At 39.0% G+C, this 22,936-nt stretch overlaps 1 long non-coding RNA gene across 1 annotated transcript in view; it reads right to left on the bottom strand.

Annotated features, from left to right (window-relative positions):
• Positions 1–636: 636 nt before the first annotated feature.
• LOC103347954 (uncharacterized) overlaps positions 637–22,936 on the bottom strand; it is an 85,328-nt gene continuing 63,028 nt past the window's right edge. Inside the window, exon 3 of the long non-coding RNA XR_007918530.2 lies at positions 637–713. This is a non-coding gene — a long non-coding RNA (uncharacterized lncRNA). The remainder of the gene's footprint in view (positions 714–22,936) is intronic.

Raw genomic sequence — 22,936 nt, 5'->3', positions numbered from 1 at the left:
TTCCCAATTTACAGAAAGAAATTGAGATTTAGAGATTAAAAGCTGGTTCAACAATTCCCCATAGTTGAACATTTATGGGCACAAGGGGAAAAACTATATAATGAGAATACGAAACATTTGTGTTTCTGGACTACTGCCCAGAGGCCAAAGAGTCACTATGCCTCTCAAAATGGAAGATTGCAATTCAAAGATGCATATTAGCACAGGATCTCAGGAACACAATGAATTCCAAAAAAAGAATTCAGAACAAACCACAAATAGCAGTGCAGAATTTAACACCAGAGGAAAACCACAGACAATATTAATAACTTCACGTGGACATTATTAAACTATATTTATGAGACTCAGGGTCACAGACTCACTGGATCATGACCCAAGAAGTTTCTGTGGTGGTAATAAAACTGGATCTGATTAATATAAAACTAAACTGTCATATTCATGACCTTTTATTTGACAATCCATCATTTGAAAGTAATACAACTATAACAAAGATTTGTTGATTTTCTTGGTGTTTGGTTTCAAACTTATCTACAAATCAATATTCATAGGATCTCTTTGCAATTTCAAATCATTACCAAGCCCCCAAATCTTCAGCACTGACAAAATACAAAAATGAGTAGAATGGTTATTAGCACTTATTTATTGGATTTTTCACTTTCACTTACAAAGGGTCTTTAAACCAGCCATGGATGTTCTTGACATTGTTGCAGCATCTAAACAAGACAGATGAAGTTACTTTTCAGTGACTAAAAGTAACACAATAAAATACATACATGTGTACATATATTCACACGTGCACACTTGCATTTGGAAATACAAGTAAAAGAAAATGGCAAAGCTCTCTGTAACAATAATTTCATGTGTTTACACAAGCAGTACACAAAATCCTAGAGGTTATCCACTTGAAATGCCATCAACATTAAACAATGGGACCGTCATCTTTTTCATATTGTGATCACTTACATTAATAGACTGCCTTGTGAGGACAGCCTGCAAAACTCTACTTTGGAAATTAGTGAAAAGATATTACCAAAACATATCGAATCAATAGCGTATACTGAGTAACAGATTCTTTTAAATTCCAAAATACTGAAGAAAAACACTTTTGAAATATAAATGGATGAAATATACAAGTAAAGGCATTACTTCACAAAGGATACAATAATCTCAGGAAAGTTATTATCTCCTCCCTTTCCAGAAAATTAAACAAGAATTTTATCAAAAAAAAATCAGTCAATAAATCTATAAGGAAAATTGGAATATGCCTGTTATTTAAGGTTATATCAGTCAGTAAAGTAAGTCCAGCTTTTCTCTCTTTTTTTCCTTCCTTCCTTCCTTCCTTCCCTTCCCTTCCCTTCCCTTCCCTTCCCTTCCCTGCCCTGCCCTGCCCTGTCCTGCCCTGCCCTACCCTACCCTACCCTACCCTTAACTTACTTGCCTTCCTTTTTTTTCTTTATTTTTCTTTCTTTCTTTCTTTCTTTCTTTCTTTCTTTCTTTCTTTCTTTCTTTCTTTCTTTCCTTCCTTCCTTCCTTCTTTCCTTCCTTCCTTCCTTCCTTCTTTCTTCTTCTTTTTTCTTTTTTGAGAGGGCAACAGAGAGAAAGTTCTCATCTGCTGGTTCACCCCCCAGATGCCCATGATGTTGAGCAATGGGCCAATGATGAAGCTGGGAATTCAAGTCAGGTCTCCCATGTATATCTCAGGAACCCAACTAGTTGAGTCATCATTGCTGCCTTTCAGGGTCTGCATTAGCAGGAAGCTGAAGTTAGGAGTCAGATCCAGGAATAAAACCTAGGTATTCCAATGTGAGATGTAGGCATCTTATCTGCCAGGCTAAATGCAAGCTGCCTCTTAGGCTTTATTAGAAATTGCATTCTAGCCTGGGAGGATTGTGTCTGACACACTGCAGCAATATCTATCCATACCTCTCCCATTCACTAGTTGTGACTGGCCCAGTAGCTTTGAGCCACATTTTCCTCATTGGTAAATAAGAATAGACCATATGTCATGAGACAGTTGTGAGTTTAAGTGAGAATGTCTAATATGGTCATCCATTATTATTTTCAGGGAATTGGTTCCAGGACCTCTCTCAAATACCAAGAGCCATGAATTCTCAAGTTCCTTGTAAAAAAAAAAATAGACTAATCATTCCATATAACCCATGTACATCCTCCCATTTACTTTAAATTATCTCAATATTACTTTTAATACCTAATGCAATATAAATTCTATGTAAATAATTGTTACACTATATTGTTTAGGAAATAGTGACAAGAAAAAAGTGTGTATATGTTCAATACAGACACAATCATCATAGGTCTAACTACCTAGTAAAGGAATGAGACCCAAGGGAAACATTGCTCAAATAACAGGTGGTATATGAAATATATCCATATCTATACTCTTCTTTAGAAGTTTCTTAATTCTGGGGCCCATGCCATGGCGCACTATGTTAATCCTCTGCCTGCAGCACTGGCATCCCATATGGACACTGATTCTAGTCCTGGCTGCTCTTCTTCCAGTCCAGCTCACTGCTGTGGCCTGGGATATGGCCTGGGATAGCAGTGCAAGATGGCCCAAGGACTTGGGCCTACACCCGCATGGGAGACCAGGGAGAAGCAGCTGGCCCCTGGCTTCAGATCAGCGTAGCTCCAGCTGTTGTGGCCAACTGGGGAGTAAACCAATGGAAGGAAGACCTTTCTTTCTCTCTCTCTCTCACTGTCTGTAACTCTACCTGTCAAATAAATAAATAAAGTCTTTAAAAAAAAGAAGTTTCTTAATTCTTTAATTTTACTAATTCTTATTCTTTTCCTGGCTAATTTTCTTAGTTTGTAAAATATTTAATAAAATCATGTAACTACAGTAAAATTTAAAAGAATGTCAAACAGTTTTAGAAACAAAGAGAATGAATTTTTTGCTTAATTTGTACAAAACTCAAATGGTGGAAATAGATATACATGAGCATAACAAAGAAAAGCCCACTCATTGAATGGTTTCAATATGCCAAAAGTAACAAATGAAAAGTTTGAAAGAGGAATGGAAAACATAATTAATCTGGTTAATCAATTAATGGAATTCATCTCTAAGAGAGAGTCTGCTATAATAAGCAACATAGTTTTTTCTACACAAATCTACCATTGATAACACTACTCTAAAAGAAAACATGACTCACTTAGCTCTATAAAAATATGTTAATTGGATAAATGAAAAAATGGATGGATGAATGAATGGACAGATGGATACAGAATAATAAGAAAAGAAGACAGACAGACAGTTGGAGATTTAACTCAGACCACTATAAAATGCATGTCCTCTAGATCAGAAAACATGAGAAAGAGAACAGTGTGGATTATTCTGAAACTGCTTTGTATGTAAAACTGAGTAATCAGTTGAGTTGATTGATGGCAGGTAGTAGGAGTAGGAGTACTCTGTTGGAGTAGGAAGTTACAAATACCAACAAGAAACTAGAAAAACCATGTGATCGTGCGATAATGAAATGGAATTGAAGACATCTCTATTGACCATGTTTAGCTTGATATAGACATAATAGATATACAAAGAAATAAAGATTATATATACACATATATATACATGGGCATTACATACACATATATTTACTGTTCTGGTTGTTGAGAAGGCCTAGAAGCAATGACACCCCAGAAGCAATGATCAAAACTGAGGCAATATCATTTTTTCTTACATTCGTCCATAAAGGGAACCAGAGTTCCTTGGAGAAATTGACGTAGGGAGGGAGGGAGCTAGCAAAGAGGATCTGAGGTTGCCAGTCCCTACAATGCAGCCCTACCTGTACTGCCCAAACTGCCACCTCTTCCATGTACCATCAAAACCCCACCTCCTTCCATGCAGCAGAAAACAGCTTCTGTGGCTTCTCCCCTTAAAACCAGCATGAGTTAGAAATATCCATATGCTGGGGCCAGCACTGTGGCACAGTAGGTTAATCCTCCTCCTGAAGCGCTGGCATCCCAGATGGGTGCTGGTTCTAGTCCCGGCTGCTCCTTTTCCAATCCAGCTCTCTGCTATGGCCTGGGAAAGCAGTACAAGATGGCCCAAGTCTTTGGGCCCCTGCACCCATGTGGGAGACTAGGAAGAAGTGCCAAGCTGCTGGCTAAGGATTGACACAGCTCCGGCTGTTGCAGCCATTTGGAAAGGGAACCAACGAAAGGAAGACCTTTCTCTCTGTCTCTCCTTCTCACTGTCTGTAACTCTACCTATCAAATAAATAAAGTCTTTAAAAAAAAAAAAAAAGAAATATCCATATGCTGCCAGCTGTATACCTAAGATGGTCTTTAACTCATTATAATGTCATTTTAATAAAATGATCATGGCCAACTCCCATTCCCATCATGTACCTGATGCCATAACCTCCCAAAAGGCCAATGCAAGGAAACCCCACCTTCAACTCTGCCTCCTTTGAATATCTCATTAAACCTTCCCTAGACACCATCCCCTATGCCTCAAGATCCTATAAAGAGAACAGTTCAAATCTTGGTTTTTTTTTTTTAAGGTTTATTTATTTATTTGAAAGTCAGAGTTACACAGAGAGAGGAGAGGCAGAGAGAGGTCTTCTATCCGCTGGTTCACTCCCCAATTGGCCGCAACAGCCAGAGCTGCGCTAATCCGAAGCCAGGATCAGCCAAGAAGCTTCTTTGGGGTCTCCCACGTGGGTTCAGGGGCCCAAGGACTTGGGCCATCTTCTACTGCTTTCCCAGGCCACAGCAGAGAGCTGGACTGGAAGTGGAGCAGCCGGGTCTTGAACCGGTGCCCATCTGGGATGCCAGCACTGCAGGCGGAGGATTAACCTACTGCACCACAGTGCTGTCCCCAGTATATGCATATTTCTAACTTGTGCTGGTTTTAAGGGGAGAAGCCCACACTTTTTGCTGAGTATGTACTTACACTTTACATGTAAATAAATCTAGCTTTGGGGATAGGAGTTGTGGCACAATGGGTTAAACCCATCACTTTCAATGCTGTTATCCTATATCAGAGCACATGTTCAAGGCCCAGCTATTGTGCTTCCAATTCAGCTTCCTGCTAATGTGCCTGGGAAGGCAGTAGAGGATAGCTCAAGCACATGGGCCTCTGCTACCCATGTGGGAGATCAGGATGGAGTTCCTGGTGTCTAGGTTCACCCTGGCCTAACCCTGTAGCCCTGGCTTTTTCAGCTGCTTGGAAAGTAAACCAGCAGACAGAAGATTCTCTCTCTCTCTCTCTCTCTCTCTCTCTTACTCTCTCTGCTATTCAAATAAAGCACCAGAAGAAAATATTTAAACACATGCATCTTGCTTCTCTGCTGACCCTTACCTACATTTCATCCTTCAATTCCTTCTTTTATCAGAGATAACATCCTGGACCCAGCCAGACCACAACAAAATGCTTGGTTCCAGGACTGGGGAGAGAATATACAAAGTAAGCCAGGATGGAGTATATAATAGTGCTATGAGCAAAGGAGTGTGAAAAACAAATGAACATAAAACAATAGGTTGGTCAGAGGAAACCAGAAGCCAGTTGAAAGAACTCTCAGTGGTCAAAATTGGAACAGTTTAAGCAGCAAAATAAAGCTGACTAAAAAGAAGAGAAGAGACAAATTTTCCAAGCTGAAGAATTACAAATAATTGACTACTCTACTCTCAAGGAAATATAGTAAAACTCCCTAATTCTTAAATATACACGTCTCACTATAGCTTCATTCTATTGAGTATAGCATGGAAAGGAGAAAAAGACAACCTTACAATGGAAAATCCCAACAAACACTATTTTAGCCAGATGACCAAAGTTAATATCAACATCATATTAATAGGAAACACCCTTGATTTGATGTGTTGAGAATGTCATTTCACCTCTTGAATCTTCCTCCCAAAAAACTCAAGCCCTTGTCCAATTATGATAAAAAAATAAGACAAATCCCAATGGAGAGGCAATATACAAAATGCATGATCATTTTTTTCAAAACTGTCTGGATCATAAAAAAAATAAAGAAAATCTGAGATACTGTGGCAATTCAAGGAGACTAAGGAAATGACAACTGAATGTAAACTGGTACCCTGAATAAGATCCTGGAACAGAAAAAAAGACATTAAGAAAAAACTAAGAAAATGTAATAAAATATGGATTTGGTGAATAACAGTATATCAATACTGGTTCATTAATTATGAAAAAGAAACATATCAATATAACAAATTAATAGTAAGGGAAACTGGCTATGGGGTAAAACTATGTGTACTGCCTTGGCAACTTTCCTGTAGATCTAAAACTATTCTAAAGTTTCCAAGTTTGTGTTTTAAAAACCCAGACGAGATGCTGTGTGTGTGTGTGTTGGGGGAGGGGGGTTGGTATACACAAATCTATGATCTCTCCATAGTCTAAAGAAAAAAAAAAGATTATTCTTCTTATTTCCCCAGGTTCATCTCAAATAACTCTCCTTTCAAACCATGTTGAACCTCTCTCCAATCTTCAAGAATAACATTTCCTAAGAATTCAGAACATACTGTTCTGCCCAAAAAACTCTCCCCTTTTGTCACCTGACACTTTTCTTTCTGTCTCAAGTAATCCATAAAACCGATTTCAAATGCTTAGTCACACATACACACAAAAGCTACCCTGAAAGCCATCCAATCTTGCTTTGACCTTGCTACGAATCAGCAGAAAAATAGCCCTGATTCATAATGCAGACAGATGGTAGAAGATTTTCTCAGTAAGAGGCAAAGAAGCTCTAGTGTTAGGAAATGTTAACTTCCTGTTCCTTCCTCAGCTTCTCTTAGGAAGACAATCAGGTATTCCCCACTGCTGAGAGTACAAAGGCTGCCCTAAGCAGCTCCTTTGCCCCAGCTTTCAACCAGAGAAGGGAAGAAAACAGCCACAAAAGCAGCAGCAGGAGCTATTTGCCTTGGAAGTTTTGAGTCTGCAGATACCAGAAAATTGATCCTACCAAGTAAGGAAAACTGCTGGTGGCACACACCACAGGTCTTCCAACCTTGTTCTTATTTCAGTATCAGGAAGAAGACTCCAATATTTTGTTTTCCACAAACCCATAGAGGAAATGTAATTCAAGCCTGTTTAAATAGATAAAAACAGGAAAAAGAAAAAATTACGGTTGTACTCAACTGCTTAGGAAATAAGAACTGATTAAAAAAACTGGAGCAGGGAGTGGGGGTGAGCATAACTTTATATGGCTTTTCCTCCTTGTAGGACCTACAACATATGGAAGTGGCCAGCTACAGATTTCCTCAGTTCCCTTTTTTTCTTTGTAGCATTTATCAAACTATGAATTATTTGTTCAAAATCTACATCCCTGATCTAATACAACAGGGATGTTGTATTAGATGTATGTTTTGTTAACTGAATCCTCACCACCTACTATAGTACTTTTATATAGAAAATCAATAACCAAACTTCCTGGGTGATAAAATATTTGTCTTTCAGTTTTTTAACTTTTTTAACACGACTAAGTGTGTGTGTGTGTATGTATGTATGAGTGTGTGTATGTATATTTTACTCTAATTCCCTGTCCCAATAAATGGCTTACAATAAACAAATCTCCTTCAGGGACTCTGCTTCTTATCAACAGAGTAAAAGAGAATAGATTTAATTATAATTTCTTAGTCTACATTATACCCAATGACAGATTTTTAAACAGAAATTTATTTATAATTAATTTTTTAGGGCCTAGAAAATGTCAGTCACCATTGAAAGACCTGGCTAAATAGCTGTTTAAACATTCCTGTTAATCCAGCCACAGGGAGTATTAAATATTTAGGAGTGTGGTGCCAACTACTTTGTCAGAACAATTCCATTTAAATTTCACTCCCCTGTTACCAATTGTAGCTGATGATTTAATTAGGTGGATGGAGTTAGTTACAATGATCATTAATAAGCTGTGTTAATGTCATCAAAATTCCTATTCTCCAGAGTTGGGAGAACAGTGTGTGCACATGTGAGCGCACACGCACACACACACACACAATCCACCTAGTGAGGAAGATGGCCTATTTCTCACAAAATTCATTCTGTCTTTTTTTCCCTCCAGTAATTAGCCTTGTTTTATTTTGTATGTTCACACTAATTACAGCAACAGCTCTATTTTCCTTTGTATAAATGATTGCTTCACTTGATTACATTCACAGAGAGTTGGCATTGTATAGCTATTACAAAGCACCCAAAAGGAAAGGTTTCTGTTCTTTTTCCAAGGTACTTAAAAGAACTGTTCTTAGAATTAAAACAAGTGTCAAATAAATAAAGAGCATCAGAAAACTAATATGTAAATAAAACTAAGTTTTTAAAGAATGTATATGGCAATGGCCTTTTTAAACACTATTTTGAAGCCCAGTTGTGGACTCCAACAGAGACTGAATAATGTCTTAGAAAAATGGATTTCTCTCAAAGCTGAGAGCTTCAAGAGAATTTTCCTGATTCTTGCTCGGCAGGCAGGCAGGGATATTGGATCAGAGATGGAGTTCCATATCCAGTAATAACAGCACCCATTGAGACCTACTGAACATGGTTATTCCATGTAGTACCTACAAATGAAAGAGGATTTCAAGTTTCATCTGTTAAGATAAAAGTTATCTCAACAATGATGAATTCTATTTCCAACTTCCCAGTTAACTAATGGACAAACTCTATCCTATTTGCTCTTAGATACTAGGGAAAAATGGAAATAGGGTTAGTTTTATGAACAAGGAGAATGGCAGCTTTAAAAATTCCCTACCCCAAAGTAAATCCCTTTAAATCTGATAGGAAACTCCCACAAAGGATTCATTATTTATGAGAGTCTCTGCATTGAAATGGATTAAGATTAACTTGCTCTTCAGAGAAAGTAACATTAGACAACTAATTCAATAGGAAGGATTAGTTTATCTCTTGAACCAATTAGAAGCACTATCAGCTAGAAAAAGTAAGGCAGCCTGAAAAATGTATCACAAGGCTAGAGACGACTTTTTTTTTTTTTTTCATTTGAGAGGCAGAGAGAAGTACATGGAGAGACGATCTGTTGATTCACTCCCCAAATGCCTTCAATGGCTGAGGCTAGGCCAGGGTGAGAGCCAGAAGCTGGGAAGACAATCCAGATTTCCTGTATGGGTAGCAGGGACTCAGTAACATGAACTATAACATGCTGCTTTGTAGGTTAGCACTGGTGAGAGGCTGGAATCAGAATACAGAGCTGGAAATCAAATCTAGGCACTTCAATGTGGAATACAGGAATCTTAACTGGTATCCTTTTTTTAAAAAAAAAGATTGATTTAGTTACTTGAAAGTCAGAGTTAGATAGACAGGAAGAGAGACAGAGCTTCCATCCACTGGGGTTCACTCCTCCGCTGGTTGCAACACCCAGCACTGAGCCAGGCTGAAGCCAAGAACAAATAGCTTCATCCAGGTCTCCCATGTGGGTGGCAGGGATACACTCAGGCCATCTTCCACTGCTTTTCTGAGGTGCACTAGCAGGGAGCTGGATCAAAAGTGGAGTAGCAGGGACATGAACCAGTACCCATATGAAATGCCAGCATTGCAGACAGTGGCTTTACCAGTTAGCCATACCAGCCTCTTAAATGTTATCTTAACTTGCATCTTAACTGTAGGCCAGTTATTGCCAGTTCATGTTATTTTGAGAAAAAGAAGGTCAACATCAGGAAAACCCCAGGCAAAGACTGAAATAGCAAGAAACACTGGCAGAGCCTGCCAAGAAGCAATCCAATAGAGAGTCATTCATTCTTTGAAAATAATTTGACTGACTACCCAATGTATACAAGGATCTATACTCATAATAAATAGGAGTAGGAAAGAAGGTAGAATTGGGGACACTCACTTACCTGTCAATACTTTACTTGTATTACCTTATATCTCTCATTGCAATTCTGTGAGTGGGTTTTTGTTTTACAGGTGAAGAAACAAACTCACAGAACAGAGAAGTTTGTTCAAGATCAACATCTACAAAATGGCGGGCGAAAGCAGCATCCAAACTTACTTCTGACTTCAAATCCCATGCTAGTTGCCGCAGAAGAATGAAAGTTCTCATGGGCCCTCCAAACTCTGATCCCTGGACTGGGGAGAAAAGTTACAAATAACACCGAAGTAAATGTTTCTGTGACAGTATTGTAAGGGTGAGGAGAACAGGGAGTATTTCAGGAGCTGACAAAGGAGGAAAAGACTTGCAAGAACCAAATTTTAACTGGGCCTGTGGTGGATTTTGACACGTGACTCACAAAGCACTGCAGAGAAAACCAAATATAAGCAAAGGAACAGAAATAAAAAATCATAATGCAGAGTTGGGATACAATGAAGCCACATATTGTGGCTTCAGAACAGGGAGCAGGTAAGCAATGCATAGCAGGTGATTTACAGCATCAGGTCTTCAGTGACACTGTCTGGATCCAAATTCAACAATAACTACTTATTAGCTTTTTGAACTTGTGACAATTCTTTAAGCTGCAGTGTCCTCACCTATATAACAAAGATAAATGTACACATTTCTAGATTTGTTGAAAAGATTAAATAATATGATATATATGTATAAACCTCCTAAAATGGTGGTAGGCTCATGAGAAATGTACAATGTGTTAAATGATATTATAATTTTGTATTTTTTTAAGGTTTTTTTTTTTAAGAGAAAGTTTATTGGGAAAAACTTGACAGACTGGAGGGAAAGGGTGAAAAAGCAAAAGAGGGAGGAGAGCGTAAGAGAAATCAAGAGAGACAGAGAGATCAGGAGATGGAGAGAAGAAGAGAAAGGGAGAGAGTGAGGGGGAGAGAGGAGAGAGGGGCAAGAGGAGAGTGAAAGAGAAGACAGAGATGAGAATGAGCGAGAGAGAGAGAACTAGTGAGAGGGCCACCAACCGGGACAAAATCTGGCACCCTGACCAGGACTAGAACCCAGGTTGCTGGTGCTGCAGGTGGAGGATTAGCCAAGTGAGCCATGGTGCTGGCCAGGAACAGGTCCTTTTAAAACTTTGCCAGAGGCCGGTGCCGTGGCTCACTAGGCTAATCCTCCGCCTTGCGGCGCCGGCACACCGTGTTCTAGTCCCGGTCGGGGCGCCAGATTCTGTCCCGGTTGCCCCTCTTCCAGGCCAGCTCTCTGCTGTGGCCAGGGAGTGCAGTGGAGGATGGCCCAAGTCCTTGGGCCCTGCACCCCATGGGAGACCAGGATAAGTACCCGGCTCCTGCCATTGGATCAGCGCGGTGCACTGGCCGCAGCGTGCTGGCCACCGCGGCCATTGGAGGGTGAACCAACGACAAAGGAAGACCTTTCTCTCTGTCTCTCTCTCTCACTGTCCACTCTGCCTGTCAAAAAATAAATAAATAAAATAAATAAATAAATAAATAAACCTTGTCTAAATATGATCAGAGTCAGTGAACTCAGGGGGCTTCCATAGCCTTGGCAGCTCATGACAAGAGCCTAGGGTGATTACTGATGCCATAAACAAGAGTGTCAATTTGTTAAGTCAACAACAGGAGTCACTGTGCACTTACTCCTCATGTAGGATCTCTGTCCTTAGTGTGCTGTACATTGAGATTTAATGCTATAAGTAGTACTCAAACAGTATTTTTCACTTTATGTTTCTGTGTGGGAGCAAACTGTTGAAATCTTTACTTAATGTATGCTAAACTGATCTTCTGTATATAAAGAGAATTGAAAATGAATCTTGATGTGAATGGAAGGGGAGAGGGAGTGGGAAAGGGGAGGGTTGCGGGTGGGAGGGACGTTATGGGGGGGAAGCCATTGTAATCCATAAGCTGTACTTTGGAAATTTATATTCATTAAATAAAAGTTAAAAAAAATTAAAAAAAAAAAAACTTTGCCAGAGGGTGGGCAGGGAAGTAGGAGTACACAAATTAGAGGGACACTGCAGACCTATGTGGAGGGTGTGGGCATGCACAAATCAGACTCCAGCAGCTGAAGGCCTCCACACCAGCTTTGGAGAGAAGTGAGAACAGACTGCAGCAGCCCAACCCACTGGCAATAATTATGCAGGAAAAGCTGGGAGGGAATCCTGCTTAGAGCCCTGTGGGGGATAGTGTACCTGCCAAACTAGAGGAGAGAAAAAAGAGAAGGGGACACATTTCTCTCTCCCTGATCATCCTGCAACAGCATCCTGTAACAAGATGATAGAGAGCAGGCACCATTTTGGACATACATAACAGCTGTGCCAGCTTTTGTTTGCACCCAGCAACCAGCCATATGGAGACTCCTGATTCTGATGGGGAGAACTGACAGGGGCTGGGTGCTTATGACTGTGGGAAGCTTGTATGCCAGTAATGTGGAAAACTGAGGCTGCATGGGAAGGCTCAGGGTATGGCTGGGACTTCGGGCAGTCACTGTGGGAGGCTCCACACATTCAGGGCTCCATTGTCTCCTGGTGATGGACATTGCTGCAGAATCTGCTTACACCAATGACTGCAAAGATCCTTTGTGTGGTCCTCGTGGAAGTGCAGATGAATATTATACCAACCGGGGCTAGCGCCCAGGCACTGGTCTCCCTTGAGAAGAGGAAATGAGCTGAGTCTACTCCAAGAGAAGAAAAAATTTTCTCTGATTAAAAAAAAAAAAAAAAGAGGAGATTTACCACGTCCAACCTGAATGTCACCTTAACACTCCCTCCACACTGGAGCACTGAACAGAGCTCCCTGCCACACCCACCACATGCCACTAGGTATTACCTGAAAGCACATACTTCACTAATTCACTCAGACAGTCCAAAAATAAAAGCTATTACAGAAAAAAAAAAAGAAGAAGAAGAAGAAACCAATGAGTACCTCCACAAATGCCGAATGATAAACGCGCCAAATCAAGAAACAAGAATATAGAACACAGCATGAGACCCCCAAATAAGCCAACAGTTCAATGCCAGACTGTGAAGATGAAGAACTGGTGAAGCAGAAAAAAGAATATCCTACTTAGAAGACAAACCACAGGAAATCATACAGTCAAACAAAAAGCAAGAAGAGGAAATTAGAAAAGTAAAACTTAATGTTGATAATCTACAATCTGCTATCAAATGACCCAACAAATGGGTTCTAGGAGTTCGTGAAGGTGTGGAAAGAGAGAAAGGATTAGAAGGCCTTTTTAGTGAAATAATAATAGAAAACTTCCCTAATTTGGAGAAAGAAAAGGACATTCAAGTGCAGGAAGCACATAGAACTCCTAATACACATGACTAGAAAAGATTTTCACCACAACACACTGTAATCAAACTCTCCACAGTAAAACATAAAGAAAAGATTCTTAAATGTAATTGAGATAAATGCCACATTACTTTCAGAGGATTTCCAATTAGACTCACAGTTGAAGTCCCATCAGAAAACCTACAGGCTAGGAGAGAAAGGCAAGATATATTCCAAGTCTTAAGAGAAAACAAACTGTCAACTCAGAATACTGTACTCTGTAAAGTTCTCATTTATGAATAAAGGTGATATAAACACCTTCTGTAAGTAACATCCATCCAGCCCTACAAAAGATGCTTAAGGATGTGCTGCACCCAACAACACAGAAACATGGTCACTACTATGAAAAAGGTAAAGAAAATTGCAAAATTATAGGACAATGGAAATCCACAGTATAAAACAGGAATATTTATTTTAAAATGGTAGAGCAAAATCCTTACTTATCAATAGTCACTTTGAATGTAAATGGCCTCAACTCACAGTTAAAAGACACACTGGATGAATGGATTAAAAAAACAAAACCCATCTATTTGCTGTCTACAAGAAACATATCTCACCAACAAAGATGCATGCATACTGAAAGTGAAAAGATGCAGAAAGGTATTCCATGCTAGCAGAAACCAAAAAAGAGCTGGTATATCCATCCTAATATCAGACAAAATAGACTTTAAAACAAAAACTGTTAAAACAAAGAAGGGTACTATGTAATGATTAAGGTATCAATGCAACAGGAAGATGTAACTATTATTAACATATATGCACCTAATTACAAGGCACCTGTCTATTTAAAAGAAATGTGAAGTGATCTAAAGGGAGACATATATTCAAATACAGTAATAATGGGGGACTGTAATACCCCATTTTCAGGAATGGACAGATCAACCAGCTAGGAAATCAGCAGGAAAACAGCACAATTAATCAACAATATAGACCAAATGGACCTAACAGATCTTTCCACCTTACAGTTTCAGAATACACATTCTTCTCAGCAGTGCATGGAACTTTCCCTGGGGTTGACCACAGGCTAGGCCATAAAGCAAGTCTCAGCAAATTCAAAAAAATCAAAATCATAACATACATCTTCTCAGACCACAATGCAATGAAGCTGGAAATGAGCAACTCAGAAATCTCTAGAAAAAAGTCAAATACATGGAGAGTGGACAACATGCTCCTGAATGAACAGTAGGTCACAGAAGAAATCAAAAGAAAAATAAAAAAATTACTGGAAACAAACAAACATGACTTACAACATATCAAAACTTATGGGATACAGCAAAAGCAGTGTTAAGAGGAAATTTTATAGCAATTAGTGCCTACATCAAGAAATGGAAAGGTACCAAACAAATGAGCCATCAATGCATCTGAAGGACCCTGAAAACAACAGCAAACCAACTCCAAAACTAGTAAGAGAAAAGAAAGAATTAAAATTAGAAAAGAAATCAACAAAATCAAAACAAAAAAATACAAAAGGTCAGCAAAATGAAGAGCAGGTGATTTGCAAAAATAAGCAAAATTGACACAACATTGGCTCAACAAACAAAAAAAGGAGAGAGAAGACCCAAATCAATAAAATTAGAAATGAAAAGGAAATATAACAACAGACACCACAGACTTAAAAAGAATCATCAGAAATTACTAGAAAGAGCTGTATGCAAACAGGGAAACCTAGAAGAAATGGATAGATTCCTAGACACATACAACATGAACATCTTCAGACAAAAAAAAAAAAAGACTTTACAGCTAATTTAAAGTTTGCACTCTGAGGTACAATTTAACAAGGAAGGCTTGAGAAAAGAATGGGAGGGGGCCATTAAATATTTTTAGTAAGATGTTGTCTTTGTCTTGCACTGCTTAATTTAGTAAATATTTTAAGAGGTAAAGATGTTTTATTAGTGTAGCTTAAAATAATACTTAATCATAAAACTTTTTAAATTCCTGTCATTTTTTTCATATTTATCAACAGTTATTTATCAACTTATATTTGTTCTAAATGTAATCTTTCTTCTTCCCAACCTCCTGCAAAAAAAGTACATTTCTGCTAATGAATTGAGCAGACATCTAATAATTTATATGCCTCTTGAGCTGTGTGACTTAATATTTGAATACTTGATTACTTATTTTATTATGTAATTGATAAAATGGTGATGTGTCTTAATATTAGTTCAATCATGTATTTATATTGTCTGGGAATTATGGTTATAGTTCTGTGGGAGAAATATTTGTCAGTGTTCACCAGCTTGTAAAAACTTAATGTAAATTCTTAAACATCAAATAGTAATGAAATGCAAAAAAAAAAAGAAATGTAATTGCATCATAAATCAGAAAGGGTGGAATGCATTATGGAATAGGTTGATTCTCATTTAAGGAAAAAAAGATGAAATATACAAAAATACTAAGATTAAAAAAGGATATAAGAGGATACATTTGAGACTTTTGTCAAAATAGACAAAAATATGTATTACAAAGAGAAAAATGAATTTTACTACAATCAAATTCCATGAAAGATTTCTGGTCACTGAAGAATTTAATAAACAAATATGAGTAACAGAGGGGAGATATTGCAATATTTTATACTTTAAAGAGATTAATTACAATAGTACTAAGAAAATCATTGTAAATCACCCAGAAAAATCTCCAGGTAAAATGGACAAGGCCACGAATGGACAATTTAGAAAAAGAAGAAAAAAAACTTTAATGGCTAATAAGCAAATCATGTTTAACATCATTACTAATCAGACAAATGGAATTTAAAAGGAGATGCTACTTTTTTTTAAAGATTTATTTATTTATTTATTTGAAAGAGTTAGAGAAGGAGAGGCAGAGAGAGAGAGAGACAGAGAGAAAGAGAGAGGTCTTCCATCCACTGGTTCACTCCTCAGATGGTCACAAGAGCTGGAGCTATGCCGTTCTAAAGCCAGGAGACAGGAGCTTCTTCTAGGTCTCCCACGTGGATTTAGGGGCCCAAGGACTTGGGCCATCTTCCACTGCTTTCCCAGGCCACAACAGAGAGCTGGATCTGAACTGGAGCAGCTAGGACTCAAACCATATGGAATGCGGGCTCTGCAGGCGGTGGCTTTACCCACTATGCCACAGTGCCGGCCCAGGACATGTTACTTTATTATATACATTAGAGTGACAAAATTTAGAAGAACAGATACTACCAAATACTAAACTATCAATTATTGAAAGTCTCTTAAACTACCTAGAAATCAAAATTGTTCTGAAGAAGACATAGGTGAAGATATTAGTTGAAGAATTATTTCTAATTTTAAAAGGTTCTATTGCTAAAGAAATGAGTAAGTACTGGCTGCAGAATCAGCCCTTAAGGCATTTGGATTTGGCTGAAGAGCCCTTGAGAGTATTTTAGGCATGGAAAGCCAAGAACTCTGGGAAAAAAAAAAAAAAAAAAAACTAAATGAAAGATCTCTGCAAGTGAGATCCCAGTAAAAAGAATGGGCCATCGAAGAAGGAGGTACCTTTCTCTGAAGGGAGGAGAGAACTTCCACTTTGACTATGACCTTGTCTAAATAAGATTGGAGTTGGCAAACTTAAAACGTTTCCATAGCCTTGGCAACTCATTACAAGAGCCTAGGGTGATTACTGACGCCATAAACAAGAGTGTTAATTGTTAAGTCAACAACAGGAGTCACTGTGCAATTACTCCCCATGTAGGATCTCTGTCCTTCATGTGTTGTACAATGTAAATTAATGCTATAACTAGTACTGAAACAGTATTTTACACTTTGTGTTTCAGTGTGGGTGCAAACTGTTGAAATCTTTACTTAATATATACTAAATTGATCTTCTGTATGTAAAGGTAATTGAAAATGAATCTTGATGTGAATGGAATGGGAGAGGGAGCAGGAGAGGGGAGGGTTGTGGGTGGGAGGGAAGTTATGGGGGGGGTGCCACTGTAATCCAAAAGCTGTACTTTGGAAATTTATATTTATGAAATACAAGTTAAAAAAAGAAATAAGTAAAATATAATAAAAATATAATGGAAACATGAAGTTTTATAAAGATAAACAAAATAATATTTACTAATATGATAAAATAATAAATATTTTAATAATGAATGGATTTTTTTTTTTGACAGAGTGGACAGTGAAAGAGAGAGAGACAGAGAAGTCTTCCTTTGCCATTGGTTCATCCTCCAATAGCCGCCGCAGCCGGCGCGCTTTGGCCGGCGCATCGCGCTGATCTGAAGCCAGGAGCCAGGTGCTTCTCCTGGTCTCCCATGGGGTGCAGGGCCCAAGCACTTGGGCCATCCTCCACTGCACTCCCGGGCCATAGCAGAGAGCTGCCCTGGAAGAGGGGCAACCGGGACAGAATCCGGTGCCCTGACCGGGACTAGAACCCGGTGTGCCGGCACCGCTAAGCGGAGGATTAGCCTGTTGAGCCACAGCGCTGGCCAATGAATGGAATATTTTAATATTGATGGGGACATACAGAGTACATTTTACAATATACTACTATTTATGTAAACTGAAATCTCATATAAAAAAAGGTGCTGACGTCCCACATCAGAGCAACTGAGTTCCAGTTTCAGCTTCCTGCTAATGCGGTCTCTGGGAGGCAACCATTTGAAGGCTTGCGTGGTTGATTCCCATCACCCATATGATCTGCAAATGAGTCCCTGGCTCCCAGCCAGGGCCACTGCAAGCATCTGGGAATCAGCAGATGGCAGCTCTCTCTGTTTCCCTTCTTCTTTCCATCTCTTTCTCTGTCTCAAACAATAATTTTTTAAAAAATGAAAAAGCATTAAAATAAAAGCTGCATGTTCTGAAAGAACACGTATCTAACTAAACATACGAACATAAGAATAGAAATACATGTTAAATTAAGTGAAGAATATGCTTATAGACAGAGTAAAATGATTGTGGGGAAAACATTATAAAAGAAGATTAAATAGATTAATGCAATGATAGGATTACAACAAATTGAGTAAGATTAATTCAATCCTTGCACCTGAAGTTTGCACTGGGATAAACAAAAAGTCTTCATTTTCAGGCACACATCCACATGCTGGGAGAGAAATGATCATTTGTGTCACATAACCACACAAGTATCAGTTTACAGTTTCCATTCAGCCCTACTGATTACTAGTTGGATGTAACATTCTAATGTGCAAATGATAAACTTGCACACTCAAACTTGCACACTTTTCTCTGCTCCCACCCCCAAACAATAAAACATTGATGTTTACATGGGAGGAAGTTGCTATTCCTTAACAGTATGAAGCTCACAAAATTATGGTTTTATTATCCCCATACTTCTGTGAACTCCCAAATCTCCAAAGAAGAGCGACTCACACATCTCACATTCAGTCAGGGGATAAGCCTAAAATAGAAGTAAAATGAGGCATCGTTTGTCTAGGGATTTTTTCCTTAGAAAACAAACTATTCTGTGCAATTATGTTGAGAACTAAAAACTGCTACAGATGGCTTACTAAAATTATTAATAACATAAGACCATTACATGCAATTTTGTCATTAATTGCAAAAATCCCATTGATTTTAATCTACAAAAGTAATAAATCCAACACACAATAACTGCTTGTATTTTTAAGCCCTAAGCGATTAAACATTTTAAATCTTCTTCTCTCCACTCTTAACTGGGGAATTTAAATATTAGAAAATAAATCTGAAGCTTCTACTTTGGGGATAAAAATATAAATTTTATCAGGGAAACATAAAAACAAATGAACTTGATTTATACAATTTACCTCACTGTAGGGTATCTAGGAAAGTTGTGATGTATTGGCACAATTTAACTTGCTTAATTCAGAGCAAGACCAATCATGGTTCTCAGTTCAAATAATACAACCTAAAAATATTTTATACTTTCTTAGCTTCAACTCTAGGTACATGTGTTTTATCATTGTGCTTCTGTCTTAAAATAATTTTATGTATAACAATTGCCAAATATAGTCACAATAATGTTTTTTCTTTCCTTTTTTTAAAAGATGTATTTATTTATTTATTTTAAAGGCAGAGGTAGAAACAGAGAGAGAGAGAGGGAGGGAGAGACAGAGAGATTTTCCATCTGCTGGTTCACCCCCTAAATGGCTACAACAGACAATAGCCAGAGTGGGGCCAATCCAAAGCCAGGAGCCAGGAGCTTCTGCTGGGTCTCCTAGGCACATGCAGGGGCCCAAGCACTTGAGCCATCGTCTGATGCCTTCCCAGGCATACTAGCAGGGAGCTGGATCAGAAGTGGAGCATCCAGGATTTGAATCAGTGCCCATATTGGATGCTAGCAATGCAGGCAGCAACATTACACTATATGCCATAGTGAATGCTGCTTTTAATTAAGTTTTGAAAATTTAACAATTTTATAAAGCTTTTACAACTTAACAGTAGTGAAATGTAGAAGTCTTCATGGTTCTAGAACAAACTACTTTATTGTTAAAGCACATACTTCAGAATGAGATTAGGGAGAAAGTATTAAAGGCTGGCTTTCTGTTCTGAACACTATTCTAATTTATCTTATTTCTCTAACATTTGCATGTATAACTCTGCAAGTAGAAACAAAAATGCAGATTATTGTTATACTTGGGAAGAAAGATTACAGGAGATATTTAATTGTTACTTTCATGCTTTAATATACTTTGCAAATCCTCTACCTTGATTATATACTTCAAGAATAAACCTTAAAAGTTAAAAAAGACTTCCATTGCCAAATCCATGGCTAATCAGATGTTTAGACTACAGATCAAGTACAGACCATGGAACATTCTACATAAAACACATACTTTCAGCTGGAAAGCTGAAGAAAAGCACATTACAAGGAAGGTGGGTTTATTCTGTTAGCTCTAGTTAGGATGACCATAACACAATATCCAGGGGCCAGCGCTGTGGCACAGTGGGTTAATGCCCTGGCCTGAAGCACTGGCATCCCATATGGGTGCTGGTTCAAGTCCCAGCTGCTCCACTTCTGATCTAGCTATCTGCTATGGCCTAGGAAAGCAGCAGAGAATGGTCCAAGTCCTTGGGCCCCTGCACCCACGTGGGAGACCCAGAGGAGGCTCCTGGCTCCTGGCTTCGGATCGGCACAGCTCTAACCGTTGTGGCTGACTGGGGAGTTGTGGTGGAATAAGAAGGCCATGTCAAGATGGCCACTGGCAATGCAGCCTGGCAACAGGTTGTGATTGGATGGCTTTGGAAACCACACGGTAATGAAGCCTGCCTGGCAACAGGCTGTGAATGGATGGCTTCAGAAACTGCCTGGCAACAGGCTGTGATTGGTTAGGACATAAACCGCCCTTTGAATGGATTGGCTGCCTTGGCTATATAAACTGCTGTGCCAACTGAAATAAACGAGTCTGCAGGCTGCTCCCCTCTGGCCCACTTTCACCCAACTCCCGGGGTCTGTGTGGTGACTCCACACCTCTTGCCCCCATCATGCTCTTCCTCTCAGAAGGAATCCACAGCAACAGGGAGTGAACCATCAGATGGAAGACCTCTATCTCTATCTCTCTTTCTCTCTCTGTCTCTACTCTCTCTGTGTAATTCTTTCAAATAAATAAATAAATAAATCTTTAAAAAAAAGAAAACAATATCCAAACTGAGACACTTTCTGAGGATAAAAGGATGTGCTAAAAATCAGCTAAATTTTTAAATATCTGTTGATCACTATGATGATTTTAACAAAATTTAGTTAAAAAGAAAACTGTTAAAATATAAAAGCATTTTTAAGAGTGGTTAAGTTTATTTTGGTACAAAACTTTTTTGAAATCTATGCATAGACTTTTTTCAAAACATGAATTTTCCACAAATTTTGTAAAGTACCTTCAGATTTATAAAACTATTTACTTTGTAAAGTTGAATGTCCTGTGATTTAGCAATTTGACCTGCGAGTAAAATATTTCAAATAATTAACAGAAATTTAGGTAATTTGGGTGTACTAATCTCCTCTCAAACTTTTCAGGCATCAGAATTCCCTAAGGGCTTCTTAAAACACAGATAAGGGATCATTGTTGTGGCACAGCAAGTTAAGCCACCACCTGAAATGCCTGAATCTCATATGGGCACCAGTTGTAAGCCCAATGGCTCCACTTTCCAGCCAGCTCTCTACTGCAGCTGGGAAAGCAGCAGAGGATGGCCCAAGTGGTTGGGCTCATACCACCCATGGGGGAGACCCAGATGAAACGCTTGGCTCCTGGCTTTGACTTGTCCCAGCCCCAACATCGCATCCATTTGGGGAGTACACCAGTGGATGGGAGCTCGCTCTCTCTCTCTCTCTCTCTCTTTAATTCTTTCAAATAAATAAATCTTTAAAAATACATATATTTATTTTAATATGATATAGTAATAACAAATATATAAATAATAGATATTTAATATAATATTTGTATTTTTAAAAAATCAATAAACAAAAAGTGAATATTAACATTAAAAAGCAATTTACAAAAAGGAAAAAAAACTTAAAAAAAGCAATTGACAGGGCCTGATGCCACGGCATAGCAGGTAAAAGCCACTGGCTGCCATGCTGGCATCCCATATGGGTACCAGCTTGAGTCCCAACCTCTTGCATTTCTCTCTCTTTCTTTCTCTCTCTCTTTCTTTCTCTCTCTCTTTCTCTCTCTCTTTCTCTCTCTCTTTCTCTCTTTCTTTCTTTCTTTCTCTCTTTCTTTCTCTCTTTCTTTTTCACAGGCAGAGTTAGACAGTGAGAGAGAGAGACAGAGAGAAAGGTCTTCCTTTTTCCTTTGGTTCACCTGCCAAGTGGCTGCCACGGCCAGCACGTTATGCCGATCCGAAGCCAGGAGCCAGGTGCTTCCTCCTGGTCTCCCATGTGGGTGCAGGGCCCAAGGACCAGGGCCATCCTCCACTGCACTCCCGGGCCACAGCAGAGAGCTGGACTGGAAGAGGAGCAACTGGGACAGAACCGGCACCCCAACCGGGACTAGAACCCGGTGTGCCGGCGCCGCAGGAGGAGGATTAGCCTAGTGAGCCGCAGCGTTGGCCCCGACCTGTTGCACTTCTGATCCAACACTCTGCTATGGCCTGGGAAAGCATTAGAAGATGGCCCAAATACTTGGGCCTCTGCACCCACATAGGAAAACCAGAAGAAGCTCCTGGCTCCTGGCTTCAGATCGGCCCAGCTCCAGCCAATACGGCCATTTGGGGAGTGAACCAGCAGATACAAGACTCTCTCTGTCTCTGCCTCTGCCTCTCTATACCTCTGCCTTCCAAATAAATAAGTAAATTTTTAAGAAAAAAAAAAAGCAATTGACAAGTGACAAGATTCAAATGCCTAAAACTCATGTCAAAATATTCAAACTCGCAGTATTCACAAAAATAATTTATTTGAGAAAGAGAGAGAGAGGATACCCATTCTTTGATTTACTTCCAAAATGCCTACAATAGCAAGGGCTGGGCCAAGACTGGAGACATGAACTGGGAATGCAATCCAGGTCTCCCATTTTGTTGGAGGAACCCAATCTGGCTGTTGTAGTTAGTTGGAGAGTGAATCAGTAGTTGGAAAATCTCTTTCTCTCATTCTCTAACTCTGCCTTTCAGATAAATAAATAAATCTTAAAAAAAAAAAAAAAAAAAAAAAAGCACAGATATATTTGTGAGCCCATCCCAGAGTTTTGGATCCTCTGGTCTGGGTTGGGGACCTACAAACCACATTTCTCACAAGATTTCAAATGCTGCTGCTGCTGCTGCTGCTCTGAGAACCTCACTTGGAAATCTACAGCCCTAGAGTGAGGTGCTGTCTCAGATTTATACCTGGGTATTAATGAATAGGCATAGAATT

This window comes from Oryctolagus cuniculus, chromosome 6 (assembly GCF_964237555.1).
Source record: "Oryctolagus cuniculus chromosome 6, mOryCun1.1, whole genome shotgun sequence".
Lineage (NCBI taxonomy): Eukaryota > Metazoa > Chordata > Mammalia > Lagomorpha > Leporidae > Oryctolagus > Oryctolagus cuniculus.
This window is presented reverse-complemented; position numbering and strand designations above follow the sequence as displayed.